The sequence below is a fragment of the Bos mutus genome, unplaced genomic scaffold (assembly GCF_027580195.1).
Source record: "Bos mutus isolate GX-2022 unplaced genomic scaffold, NWIPB_WYAK_1.1 CTG425, whole genome shotgun sequence".
Taxonomy (NCBI): Eukaryota; Metazoa; Chordata; class Mammalia; order Artiodactyla; family Bovidae; genus Bos; species Bos mutus.
In genome coordinates, this window is record NW_027219910.1 from 25,414 (window position 1) to 39,768 (window position 14,355).

Genomic DNA, 14,355 nt, shown 5'->3' on the forward strand with positions numbered 1-14,355 from the left:
GCACACTCAATGCAGTGGGCAGGGCCTGGATTGTCCACTGGGTCTCATGTGGAATGGAAAAAAGGCTCCCCCCCCCCCCCCCACACACACACACCCCCCCCACTGTTGACAGCCTTGTGACGAAGCGGTCCCGAAACAAGAATCAGACAAACCAGAAGCCCAGATGATAGTCCTTGAGATGAAGGAACTAAGCAGCTGGTTGAGATGGCACCAAGGAAAAGGTTGCTCCTTTTTGTCTGCCCCTCTACTCCTTTCTTCCTGGACGCCTTAGGGTTTTGTCATGGAGATTTGAAAGAAAGTGCACAAAAAGTCATATGTGTTGAATCAAGATTTTGCATTTAACCATCTCTCAAAAGGAAAAGCTTCACCTGCACATGTTTCTTTCAAAACCGTCAATTGCTTTTCAATTCTGGGGTTTCTCTCTTGCCTTGTTCAGTTAGCCTTAACAGTAAAAATCAACGAAAACTACATAAAGATTCAAAGATACCAACAAAGGACAGCTTCTGTTTTTGAAATCATCTTTCCATTTAGTAGAACACGAGCTCTATTCTTTGTATTTTGCCTAGGGAATGAGCAATGTCCTGGTTCAGATGGCAAGGCATCCGCGCGCAGGAGACTGGGGTTTGATCCCTGGGTCGGGAAGATCCCGCCCGGAGAAGGAAATGGCAACCCACTCCCAGTATCCTCGCCTGGGAAATGCCACGGACAGAGGAGCCTGATGGGGCGCAGTCCATGGGTTGTATTAAAGTTGGGCTCAACCCAGCAACTACGAACACAAGTATTTCCAAAGACCACACTCAAGTGTGTGTGTGTGTGTGTGTGTGTGTGTGTGTGTGTGTGTGTGTATCTCCTCTTGCCGTCTTGGAGTCTGTCTCGGAATCTTCATGTATTTCTGCCTCTGTATCTCCTGACAGCCAGCCGCCCGGCCGTTAAATCTGGCCCGGCCTCTCCCAGGCGCTCTGGCTCTGGCTGAGAGCTTGCGCCCAGGCCAGCTGTCTCCCTTGGCGTGGAGTGCGTGCGAGTGTCTGTGTGTCTGTCTGTGTGCCTGCCTGTGGCTCGTCTGCTCTCTCAGGAAGGTCGAGGGCTTGGCGTGGGGGCAAAGGCGGGGGGCCTCGGTAGTGCGAAGGGAGGGGCTGGCGCTCGGTCGACCCGCGCCTCCTGGCTTCTGGTGGGTTTGGGCACGGACAGGTGCCGGGCAAGTTAGGCGCTCAAGTTTCGCTGCGCCTAGGCCGCAGGAGGTTCAGAGGCCCCTGGGCGCGGGGTTTGAGGCGGCGGGCGCCGGGCCGACACCTCGGGGCGCGCGGGCCTGAGCAGCGAATGGGATCGGGAGGCCCGCTCAGCCAGCGCGGCCGGGTCTGGAGTGGCCGCGGGTGGGGGCGCCGAGACCTCCGCACCCCTCAGCCCAGCCCCAGGCCCCCAGGCCCCGCGCGCGCGCGCGCGCCGCCCTCCCGGTCAATGGGGGTCCTGGAAGCCCCTCGGGCCCCCGGGCCCGGCCAGGTGCTTGCTGGTCTGGTGTTGGCGGTGTTCGGGGCGGGCGGCGTCAGCAGGCTGGAGTCGGTCGCGGGTCGTGCGGCTCAAGTACACGCCCGCGGCGCGAGGTGCGGCCCGTTGGCCCGACCTGCAGGGCAGAAGCGAAGGGAGGCGAAGCGCAAGGCTCTTAGGGCGCCCCGAGCCAACCGCCACCGTCTCAGGCCGTATCAGCCTGAAGGCGCCCGATCTCGTCTGATCTCGGAAGCTAAGCAGGGTCGGGCCTGGTTAGTATCTTGGATGGGAGACCACCTGGGAATCCCGGGTGCTCGAGGCTTTTGCCTACCAGAAGAGGTCCTTTAGCCCCCCCGCGCGTCCCGATTCTTGGATCCCCCCCAGCCCCAGCCCCTCCCGGGCGCGGGGCGGGTGGCGGGGCCCGACTCCCGCTGCAGACCTGGGTTGCCTCCGCGCGGCCCGCGAGCCCCTCCGCAGTCGCATTCGGCTTCCAGGACACCCGACGACCGGCAGTCCCGTCTCCACCTGGGGCTCCTTTGGCTTGCCTCAGGCAATCCCGGGGCTTGCACCGACTCCAGCCAGAGCCCCGGCCCCCGCCCCCCCCCTGCCTGCATGGCCGCGATCGCGCATCTTGGCGTGTGCGTGTGCTGCGCACAGATAGATGTGCCCAAACGGGGCATCTATCTTGTTCACTTATACCGTGGGTGGATCTATGCCTGGGAGTCGGACTGCTGGACCATAGGCTACTTCCACTTTTAGTTCCTTCGGGAACCTCCATATTCTTTTCCATACCGGCTCTCCCCACGCCCATTCCTACTCACCGTGGAGGAGAGTTCCCTTTGCTCCACATCTTCTCCAGCATTGGTTATTGACAGACATCGCAGTGAGGCCCAATCGGACTCATGTGAAGTGGTCCCTCCTTGGAGTTTGGAGTTGAGCCTCTCCAATCATTAGTGATGTGGAGCAAGATGACCTTTGGAAATGCAGATGCAATGCTGTCACCTCCCTGCTCCAGCGGCTCTCGTATTTTCCCAGCATATTGAAGATCGACCACCTCCCTTCAGGCTTGCTCCTCACGTTCTTCTCTGATGTCTTTTGCCTGGAATGCCCTCTGCACTCTTTGGCTTCCATCCCATAGGGCATTTTCGTTTCTTGAATGTCCTAAGTTTCCCTGGTCACATAGCCTTTCAAGATGCTATTTTCCCTGCCTGAAATTCTTCCTGCATCTCAACCCTGGTTTACCTAGGTTCAACCTATGGACCTCAACGAAATGGTGCCTCTGGAAGCCTTCCCTGACACCCAGGTTTTTGGTGAGGAAGAGGCCCCTCTATAGGTTCTCAAAGGATCTGCCTGTGATGTATCATTAGAGTCGTCTCAGTGAAAGCAGGAACTCTGTGTCTTCTTCTCTCCGCCTTCTATTCCCTGAAACTTATTACATGCCTCCTAGCTCATCGTAGGTGCTCAGTATTTACTTAGTGTGTGAAAGACAGAAAAGCTCTTGGAAGCCTCAAGGGGTCACTTGGCTCAGCACTTTTGATCTCTTTGTATATTTGGCGATTCAATTCTTTCCTTTCCTGGGTTGATGTGTACACTATATTGAGGCACAATCTAAGGCATGAAGACATATCCATACATAGAGGTTCTTGCTTTCAAGGAACTCGTACAGCAATTTCTACAAGTTAGGGCTTTTCAAATGCTCTAGAAGAATGTGAACGTTCAGTATGCTCCATTTTCATTTCAAAGAAAGATCGTTTGACTTCCATAGCAAAGGTGGAGACCTTCCAGCGTTGAGTCAATACTTATACCTTGACCATTTCAGGCAAGTCTTGTGGTTCCTTCTGGAGGTGTGTGGCTCTTGCAGAAATGTGAAGATCTTCCATCGTCCTCAGACTTTGGTGTCATTTGCAATCATCCAGAAAGCTTCCAGGTCTAGGTTCCAGACCACCACCACACACAGTCAGTAGCCAGCGGGTGGATTCAGGAATACGCATTGTTCACCCGGCATTACCGTTGATATTGTTGCTGCACACTCAATGCAGTGGGCAGGGCCTGGATTGTCCACTGGGTGTCATGTGGAATGGAAAGAAAGGGCTCCCCCCCCCCCCCCACACACACCCCCCCCCCACTGTTGACAGCCTTGTGACGAGAAGCGGTCCCGAAACAAGAATCAGACAAACCAGAAGCCCAGATGATAGTCCTTGAGATGAAGGAACTAAGCAGCTGGTTGAGATGGCACCAAGGGAAAGGTTGCCCTTTTTGTCTGCCCCTCTACTCCTTTCTTCCTGGGCGCCTTAGGGTTTTGTCATGGAGATTTGAAAGAAAGTGCACAAAAGTCATATGTGTTGAATCAAGATTTTGCATTTAACCATCTCTCAAAAGGAGGAAAGCTTCACCTGCACATGTTTCTTTCAAAAACGTCAATTGCTTTTCAATTCTGGGGTTTCTCTCTTGCCTTGTTCACTTAGCCTTAACAGTAAAAATCCACGAAAACTACATAAAGATTCAAAGATGCCAACAAAGGACAGCTTCTGTTTTTGAAATCATCTTTCCATTTAGTAGAACACGAGCTCTATTCTTTGTATTTTGCCTAGGGAATGAGCAATGTCCTGGTTCAGATGGCAAGGCATCCGCGCGCAGGAGACTGGGGTTTGATCCCTGGGTGGGGAAGATCCCCCCCGGAGAAGGAAATGGCAACCCACTCCCAGTATCCTCGCCTGGGAAATGCCACGGACAGAGGAGCCTGATGGGCGCAGTCCATGGGTTGTATTAAAGTTGGGCTCAACCCAGCAACTCTGAACACAAGTATTTCCAAAGACCACACTCAGTGTGTGTGTGTGTGTGTGTGTGTGTGTGTGTGTGTGTGTGTGTGTATCTCCTCTTGCCCGTCTTGGAGTCTGTCTCGGAATCTTCATGTATTTCTGCCTCTGTATCTCCTGACAGCCAGCCCCCGGCCGTTCGTCTGCCCCGGCCTCTCCCAGGTGCTCTGGCTCTGGCTGAGAGCTTGCGCCAGGCCAGCTGTCTCCCTTGGCGTGGAGTGCGTGCAGTGTCTGTGTGTCTGTCTGTGTGCCTGCCTGTGGCTCGTCTGCTCTCTCAGGAAGGTCGAGGGGCTTGGCGTGGGGGCAAGGGGGCCTCGGTAGTGCGAAGGGGAGGGGCTGGCGCTCGGTCGACGCGCCTCCTGGCTTCTGGTGGGTTTGGGCACGGACAGGTGCCGGGCAAGTTAGGCGCTCAAGTTTCGCTGCGCCTAGGCCCGCAGGAGGTTCAGAGGCCCCTGGGCGCGGGGTTGGAGGCGGCGGGCGCCGGGCCGACACGTCGGGGCGCGCGGGCCTGAGCAGCGAATGGGATCGGGAGGCCCGCTCAGCAGCAGCGCGGCGGGTCTGGAGTGGCGCGGCGGGGGGGGCGCCGAGACCTCCGCACCCCTCAGCCCAGCCCCAGGCCCCGCGCGCGCGCGCGCATGCTGCCGCCGCCCTCCCGGTCAATGGGGGTCCTGGAAGCCCCTCGGGCCCCGGGCCCGGCCAGGCGCTGCTGGTCTGGTGTTGGCGGTGTTTCGGGGCGGGCGGCGTCAGCAGGCTGGAGTCGGTCGCGGGTCGTGCGGCTCAAGTACAGCACGCCCGCGGCGAGGTGCGGCCCGTTGGCCCGACCTGCAGGGCAGAAGCGAAAGGGAGGCGGCGCAAGGCTCTTTGGGCGCGCCCGAGGCCGCCGCCACCGTCTCAGGCCGTATCAGCCTGAAGGCGCCCGATCTCGTCTGATCTCGGAAGCTAAGCAGGGTCGGGCCTGGTTAGTATCTTGGATGGGAGACCACCTGGGAATCCCGGGTGCTCGAGGCTTTTGCCTACCAGAAGAAGGTCCTTTAGCCCCCGCCGCGCGTCCCGATTCTTGGATCCCCCCCGCAGCCCCAGCCCCTCCCGGGCGCGGGGAGCGGGTGGCGGGGCCCGACTCCCGCTGCAGACCTGGGTTGCCTCCGCGCGGCCCGCGAGCCCCTCCGCATTCGCATTCGGCTTCCAGGACACCCGACGACCGGCAGTCCCGTCTCCATCTGGGGCTCCTTTGGCTTGCCTCAGGCAATCCCGGGGCTTGCACCGACTCAGCCAGAGCCCCGCCCCCCGCCCCCCCCCTGCCTCGCGAGCGATCGCGCATCTTGGCGTGTCTGTGCGCTGCGCACAGATAGATGTGCCCAAGCGGGGCATCTATCTTGTTCACTTATACCGTGGGTGGATCTATGCCTGGGAGTCGGACTGCTGGACCATAGGCTACTTCCACTTTTAGTTCCTTGGGAACCTCCATATTCTTTTCCATACCGGCTCTCCCCGCCCATTCCTACTCACCGTGGAGGAGAGTTCCCTTTTGCTCCACATCTTCTCAGCATTGGTTATTGACAGACATCGCAGTGAGGCCCAATCGGACTCATGTGAAGTGGTCCCTCCTTGGAGTTTGGAGTTGAGCCTCTCAATCATTAGTGATGTGGAGCAAGATGACCTTTTGGAAATGCAGATGCAATGCTGTCACCTCCCTGCTCCAGCGGCTCTCGTATTTTCCCAGCATATTGAAGATCGACCACCTCCCTTCAGGCTTGCTCCTCACGTTCTTCTCTGATGTCTTTTGCCTGGAATGCCCTCTGCACTCTTTGGCTTCCATCCCATAGGGCATTTTCGTTTCTTGAATGTCCTAAGTTTCCCTGGTCACATAGCCTTCCAAGATGCTATTTTCCCGGCCTGAAATTCTTCCTGCATCTCAACCCTGGTTTACCTAGGTTCAACCTATGGACCTCAACGAAATGGTGCCTCTGGGAAGCCTTCCCTGACACCCAGGTTTTGTGGTGAGGAAAGGCCCCTCTATAGGTTCTCAAAGGATCTGCCTGTGATGTATCATTAGAGTCGTCTCAGTGAAAGCAGGAACTCTGTGTCTTCTTCTCTCCGCCTTCTATTCCTGAAACTTATTACATGCCTCCTAGCTCATCGTAGGTGCTCAGTATTTACTTAGTGTGTGAAAGACAGAAAAGCTCTTGGAAGCCTCAAGGGGTCACTTGGCTCAGCACTTTTGATCTCTTTGTATATTTGGCGATTCAATTCTTTCCTTTCCTGGGTTGATGTGTACACTATATTGAGGCACAATCTAAGGCATGAAGACATATCCATACATAGAGGTTCTTGCTTTCAAGGAACTCGTACAGCAGATTTCTACAAGTTAGGGCTTTTTCAAATGCTCTAGAAGAATGTGAACGTTCAGTATGCTCCATTTTCATTTCAAAGAAAGATCGTTTGACTTCCATAGCAAAGGTGGAGACCTTCCAACGTTGAGTCAATACTTATACCTTGACCATTTCAGGCAAGTCTTGTGGTTCCTTCTGGAGGTGTGCGGCTCTTGCAGAAATGTGAAGATCTTCCATCGTCCTCAGACTTTGGTGTCATTTGCAATCATCCAGAAAGCTTCCAGGTCTAGGTTCCAGACCACCACCACACACAGTCAGTAGCCAGCAGGTGGATTCAGGAATACGCATTGTTCACCCGGCATTACCGTTGATATTGTTGCTGCACACTCAATGCAGTGGGCAGGGCCTGGATTGTCCACTGGGTGTCATGTGGAATGGAAAGAAGGGCTCCCCCCCCCCCACACACACACACCCCACCCCACTGTTGACAGCCTTGTGACGAGAAGCGGTCCCGAAACAAGAATCAGACAAACCAGAAGCCCAGATGATAGTCCTTGAGATGAAGGAACTAAGCAGCTGGTTGAGATGGCACCAAGGGGAAAGGTTGCCCTTTTGGTCTGCCCCTCTACTCCTTTCTTCCTGGACGCCTTAGGGTTTTGTCATGGAGATTTGAAAGAAAGTGCACAAAAGTCATATGTGTTGAATCAAGATTTTGCATTTAACCATCTCTCAAAAGGAAAAGCTTCACCTGCACATGTTTCTTTCAAAACGTCAATTGCTTTTCAATTCTGGGGTTTCTCTCTTGCCTTGTTCACTTAGCCTTAACAGTAAAAATCCACGAAAACTACATAAAGATTCAAAGATGCCAACAAAGGACAGCTTCTGTTTTTGAAATCATCTTTCCATTTAGTAGAACACGAGCTCTATTCTTTGTATTTTGCCTAGGGAATGAGCAATGTCCTGGTTCAGATGGCAAGGCATCCGCGCGCAGGAGACTGGGGTTTGATCCCTGGGTCGGGAAGATCCCGCCGGAGAAGGAAATGGCAACCCACTCCCAGTATCCTCGCCTGGGAAATGCCACGGACAGAGGAGCCTGATGGGCCGCAGTCCATGGGTTGTATTAAAGTTGGGCTCAACCCAGCAACTACGAACACAAGTATTTCCAAAGACCACACTCAAGTGTGTGTGTGTGTGTGTGTGTGTGTGTGTGTGTGTGTGTGTGTGTGTATCTCCTCTTGCCGTCTTGGAGTCTGTCTCGGAATCTTCATGTATTTCTGCCTCTGTATCTCCTGACAGCCAGCCGCCCGGCCGTTAAATCTGGCCCGGCCTCTCCCAGGTGCTCTGGCTCTGGCTGAGAGCTTGCCCAGGCCAGCTGTCTCCCTTGGCGTGGTGCGTGCGTGCAGTGTCTGTGTGTCTGTCTGTGTGCCTGCCTGTGGCTCGTCTGCTCTCTCAGGAAGGTCGGGGCTTGGCGTGGGGGCAAGGGGGCCTCGGTAGTGCGAAGGGGGGGGCTGGCGCTCGGTCGACCCGCGCCTCCTGGCTTCTGGTGGGTTTGGGCACGGACAGGTGCCGGGCAAGTTAGGCGCTCAAGTTTCGCTGCGCCTAGGCCCGCAGGAGGTTCAGAGGCCCCTGGGCGCGGGGTTGGGGGGCGGCGGGCGCCGGGCCGACACGTCCGGGGCGCGCGGGCCTGAGCAGCGAATGGGATCGGGAGGCCCGCTCAGCCAGCGCGGCCGGGTCTGGAGTGGCGCGGGTGGGGGCGCCGAGACCTCCGCACCCCTCAGCCCAGCCCCCAGGCCCCGCGCGCGCGCATGCACGCACGCCCTCCCGGTCAATGGGGGGTCCTGGAAGCCCCTCGGGCCCCCGGGCCCGGCCAGGCGCTTGCTGGTCTGGTGTTGGCGGTGTTCGGGGCGGGCGGCGTCAGCAGGCTGGAGTCGGTCGCGGGTCGTGCGGCTCAAGTACAGCACGCCCCGCGGCGAGAGTGCGGCCCGTTGGCCCGACCTGCAGGGCAGAAGCGAAAGGGAGGCGCGCGCAAGGCTCTTAGGGCGCCCGGCCCCGCCACCGTCTCAGGCCGTATCAGCCTGAAGGCGCCCGATCTCGTCTGATCTCGGAAGCTAAGCAGGGTCGGGCCTGGTTAGTATCTTGGATGGGAGACCACCTGGGAATCCCGGGTGCTCGAGGCTTTTGCCTACCAGAAAGAGGTCCTTTAGCCCCGCCGCGCGTCCCGATTCTTGGATCCCCCGCAGCCCCAGCCCCTCCCGGGCGCGGGAGGCGGGTGGCGGGGCCCGACTCCCGCTGCAGACCTGGGTTGCCTCGCGCGGCCCGCGAGCCCCTCCGCGTCGCATTCGGCTTCCAGGACACCCGACGACCGGCAGTCCCGTCTCCATCTGGGGCTCCTTTGGCTTGCCTCAGGCAATCCCGGGGCTTGCACCGACTCCAGCCAGAGCCCGGCCCCGCCCCACCCCTGCCTCGCGAGCGATCGCGCATCATGCGCGTGTGCTGCGCTGCGCACAGATAGATGTGCCCAAGCGGGGCATCTATCTTGTTCACTTATACCGTGGGTGATCTATGCCTGGGAGTCGGACTGCTGGACCATAGGCTACTTCCACTTTTAGTTCCTTGGGAACCTCCATATTCTTTTCCATACCGGCTCTCCCCGCCCATTCCTACTCACCGTGGAGGAGAGTTCCCTTTGCTCCACATCTTCTCAGCATTGGTTATTGACAGACATCGCAGTGAGGCCCAATCGGACTCATGTGAAGTGGTCCCTCCTTGGAGTTTGGGTTGAGCCTCTCAATCATTAGTGATGTGGAGCAAGATGACCTTTTGGAAATGCAGATGCAATGCTGTCACCTCCCTGCTCCAGCGGCTCTCGTATTTTCCCAGCATATTGAAGATCGACCACCTCCCTTCAGGCTTGCTCCTCACGTTCTTCTCTGATGTCTTTTGCCTGGAATGCCCTCTGCACTCTTTGGCTTCCATCCCATAGGGCATTTTTCGTTTCTTGAATGTCCTAAGTGTCCCTGGTCACATAGCCTTCCAAGATGCTATTTTCCCGGCCTGAAATTCTTCCTGCATCTCAACCCTGGTTTACCTAGGTTCAACCTATGGACCTCAACGAAATGGTGCCTCTGGAGAGCCTTCCCTGACACCCAGGTTTTGTGGTGAGGGAAGAGGCCCCTCTATAGGTTCTCAAAGGATCTGCCTGTGATGTATCATTAGAGTCGTCTCAGTGAAAGCAGGAACTCTGTGTCTTCTTCTCTCCGCCTTCTATTCCCTGAAACTTATTACATGCCTCCTAGCTCATCGTAGGTGCTCAGTATTTACTTAGTGTGTGAAAGACAGAAAAGCTCTTGGAAGCCTCAGGGGTCACTTGGCTCGGCACTTTTGATCTCTTTGTATATTTGGCGATTCAATTCTTTCCTTTCCTGGGTTGATGTGTACACTATATTCGAGGCACAATCTAAGGCATGAAGACATATCCATACATAGAGGTTCTTGCTTTCAAGGAACTCGTACAGCAATTTCTACAAGTTAGGGCTTTTCAAATGCTCTAGAAGAATGTGAACGTTCAGTATGCTCCATTTTCATTTCAAAGAAAGATCGTTTGACTTCCATAGCAAAGGTGGAGACCTTCCAGCGTTGAGTCAATACTTATACCTTGACCATTTCAGGCAAGTCTTGTGGTTTCCTTCTGGAGGTGTGCGGCTCTTGCAGAAATGTGAAGATCTTCCATCGTCCTCAGACTTTGGTGTCATTTGCAATCATCCAGAAAGCTTCCAGGTCTAGGTTCCAGACCACCACCACACACAGTCAGTAGCCAGCGGGTGGATTCAGGAATCGCATTGTTCCCGGCATTACCGTTGATATTGTTGCTGCACACTCAATGCAGTGGGCAGGGCCTGGATTGTCCACTGGGTGTCATGTGGAATGGAAAGAAGGGCTCCCCCCCCCCCCACACACACCCCCCCCCACTGTTGACAGCCTTGTGACGAAGCGGTCCCGAAACAAGAATCAGACAAACCAGAAGCCCAGATGATAGTCCTTGAGATGAAGGAACTAAGCAGCTGGTTGAGATGGCACCAAGGGAAAGGTTGCTCTTTTTTTGTCTGCCCCTCTACTCCTTTCTTCCTGGACGCCTTAGGGTTTTGTCATGGAGATTTGAAAGAAAGTGCACAAAAAGTCATATGTGTTGAATCAAGATTTTGCATTTAACCATCTCTCAAAAGGAAAAGCTTCACCTGCACATGTTTCTTTCAAAAACGTCAATTGCTTTTCAATTCTGGGGTTTCTCTCTTGCCTTGTTCACTTAGCCTTAACAGTAAAAATCCACGAAAACTACATAAAGATTCAAAGATGCCAACAAAGGACAGCTTCTGTTTTTGAAATCATCTTTCCATTTAGTAGAACACGAGCTCTATTCTTTGTATTTTGCCTAGGGAATGAGCAATGTCCTGGTTCAGATGGCAAGGCATCCCGGCGCAGGAGACTGGGGTTTGATCCCTGGGTGGGAAGATCCCCCCGGAGAAAGAAATGGCCCCCTCCCAGTATCCTCGCCTGGGAAAATGCCACGGACAGAGGAGCCTGATGGGCGCAGTCCATGGGTTGTATTAAAGTTGGGCTCAACCCAGCAACTACGAACACAAGTATTTCCAAAGACCACACTCAAGTGTGTGTGTGTGTGTGTGTGTGTGTGTGTGTGTGTGTGTGTGTGTGTGTATCTCCTCTTGCCGTCTTGGAGTCTGTCTCGGAATCTTCATGTATTTCTGCCTCTGTATCTCCTGACAGCCAGCCGCCCGGCCGTTAAATCTGGCCCGGCCTCTCCCAGGTGCTCTGGCTCTGGCTGAGAGCTTGCGCCCAGGCCAGCTGTCTCCCTTGGCGTGGAGTGCGTGCAGTGTGTCTGTGTGTCTGTCTGTGTGCCTGCCTGTGGCTCGTCTGCTCTCTCAGGAAGGTCGAGGGCTTGGCGTGGGGGCAAGGGGGCCTCGGTAGTGCGAGGGGAGGGGCTGGCGCTCGGTCGACCGCGCCTCCTGGCTTCTGGTGGGTTTGGGCACGGACAGGTGCCGGGCAAGTTTAGGCGCTCAAGTTTCGCTGCGCCTAGGCCGCAGGAGGTTCAGAGGCCCCTGGGCGCTGGGGTTGGGAGGCGGCGGGCGCCGGCCCGACACGTCCGGGGCGCGCGGGCCTGAGCAGCGAATGGGATCGGGGAGGCCCGCTCAGCCCAGCGCGGCCGGGTCTGGAGTGGCCGCGGGTGGGGGGGCGCCGAGACCTCCGCACCCCTCAGCCCAGCCCCAGGCCCCGCGGCGCGCGCGCGCGCGCCGCCCTCCCGGTCAATGGGGGTCCTGGAAGCCCCTCGGGCCCCGGGCCCGGCCAGGCGCTGCTGGTCTGGTGTTGGCGGTGTTCGGGGCGGGCGGCGTCAGCAGGCTGGAGTCGGTCGCGGGTCGTGCGGCTCAAGTACAGCACGCCCGCGGCGAGAGTGCGGCCCGTTGGCCCGACCTGCAGGGCAGAAGCGAAGGGAGGCGGCGCAAGGCTCTTAGGGCGCCCGAGGCCCCGCCACCGTCTCAGGCGTATCAGCCTGAAGGCGCCCGATCTCGTCTGATCTCGGAAGCTAAGCAGGGGTCGGGCCTGGTTAGTATCTTGGATGGGAGACCACCTGGGAATCCCGGGTGCTCGAGGCTTTTGCCTACCAGAAGAGGTCCTTTAGCCCCGCCGCGCGTCCCGATTCTTGGATCCCCCCGCAGCCCCAGCCCCTCCGGGGCGCGCGGGGCGGGTGGCGGGGCCCGACTCCCGCTGCAGACCTGGGTTGCCTCCGCGCGGCCCGCGAGCCCCTCCGCGTCGCATTCGGCTTCCAGGACACCCGGCGACCGGCAGTCCCGTCTCCATCTGGGGCTCCTTTGGCTTGCCTCAGGCAATCCCGGGGCTTGCACCGACTCAGCCAGAGCCCCGGCCCCCGCCCCACCCCTGCCTCGCAGCGATCGGCGCATCTTGGCGTGTGTGTGTGCTGCGCACAGATAGATGTGCCCAAGCGGGGCATCTATCTTGTTCACTTATACTGTGGGTGGATCTATGCCTGGGAGTTCGGACTGCTGGACCATAGGCTACTTCCACTTTTAGTTCCTTGGGAACCTCCATATTCTTTTCCATACCGGCTCTCCCCGCCCATTCCTACTCACCGTGGAGGAGAGTTCCCTTTGCTCCACATCTTCTCCAGCATTGGTTATTGACAGACATCGCAGTGAGGCCCAATCGGACTCATGTGAAGTGGTCCCTCCTTGGAGTTTGGGTTGAGCCTCTCAATCATTAGTGATGTGGAGCAAGATGACCTTTTGGAAATGCAGATGCAATGCTGTCACCTCCCTGCTCCAGCGGCTCTCGTATTTTCCCAGCATATTGAAGATACGACCACCTCCCTTCAGGCTTGCTCCTCACGTTCTTCTCTGATGTCTTTTGCCTGGAATGCCCTCTGCACTCTTTGGCTTCCATCCCATAGGGCATTTTTCGTTTCTTGAATGTCCTAAGTGTCCCTGGTCACATAGCCTTCCAAGATGCTATTTTCCCGGCCTGAAATTCTTCCTGCATCTCAACCCTGGTTTACCTAGGTTCAACCTATGGACCTCAACGAAATGGTGCCTCTGGAGAGCCTTCCCTGACACCCAGGTTTTGTGGTGAGGGAAGAGGCCCCTCTATAGGTTCTCAAAGGATCTGCCTGTGATGTATCATTAGAGTCGTCTCAGTGAAAGCAGGAACTCTGTGTCTTCTTCTCTCCGCCTTCTATTCCCTGAAACTTATTACATGCCTCCTAGCTCATCGTAGGTGCTCAGTATTTACTTAGTGTGTGAAAGACAGAAAAGCTCTTGGAAGCCTCAAGGGGTCACTTGGCTCGGCACTTTTGATCTCTTTGTATATTTGGCGATTCAATTCTTTCCTTTCCTGGGTTGATGTGTACACTATATTGAGGCACAATCTAAGGCATGAAGACATATCCATACATAGAGGTTCTTGCTTTCAAGGAACTCGTACAGCAATTTCTACAAGTTAGGGCTTTTCAAATGCTCTAGAAGAATGTGAACGTTCAGTATGCTCCATTTTCATTTCAAAGAAAGATCGTTTGACTTCCATAGCAAAGGTGGAGACCTTCCAGCGTTGAGTCAATACTTATACCTTGACCATTTCAGGCAAGTCTTGTGGTTCCTTCTGGAGGTGTGTGGCTCTTGCAGAAATGTGAAGATCTTCCATCGTCCTCAGACTTTGGTGTCATTTGCAATCATCCAGAAAGCTTCCAGGTCTAGGTTCCAGACCACCACCACACACAGTCAGTAGCCAGCGGGTGGATTCAGGAATACGCATTGTTCACCGGCATTACCGTTGATATTGTTGCTGCACACTCAATGCAGTGGGCAGGGCCTGGATTGTCCACTGGGTGTCATGTGGAATGGAAAGAAAGGCTCCCCCCCCCCCCACACACACCCCACCCCACTGTTGACAGCCTTGTGACGAAGCGGTCCCGAAACAGAATCAGACAAACCAGAAGCCCAGATGATAGTCCTTGAGATGAAGGAACTAAGCAGCTGGTTGAGATGGCACCAAGGGAAAGGTTGCCCTTTTTTGTCTGCCCCTCTACTCCTTTCTTCCTGGACGCCTTAGGGTTTTGTCATGGAGATTTGAAAGAAAGTGCACAAAAGTCATATGTGTTGAATCAAGATTTTGCATTTAACCATCTCTCAAAAAGGAAAGCTTCA

At 55.9% G+C, this 14,355-nt stretch overlaps 3 pseudogenes; all 3 read left to right on the forward strand.

The window, feature by feature from the left end:
- Positions 1-1,684: 1,684 nt before the first annotated feature.
- LOC138987013 (5S ribosomal RNA) lies at positions 1,685-1,804 on the forward strand (annotated as a pseudogene).
- Positions 1,805-5,186: 3,382 nt separating this feature from the next.
- LOC138987023 (5S ribosomal RNA) lies at positions 5,187-5,306 on the forward strand (annotated as a pseudogene).
- A 3,379-nt stretch (positions 5,307-8,685) lies between these two features.
- LOC138987024 (5S ribosomal RNA) lies at positions 8,686-8,805 on the forward strand (annotated as a pseudogene).
- Positions 8,806-14,355: the final 5,550 nt, after the last annotated feature.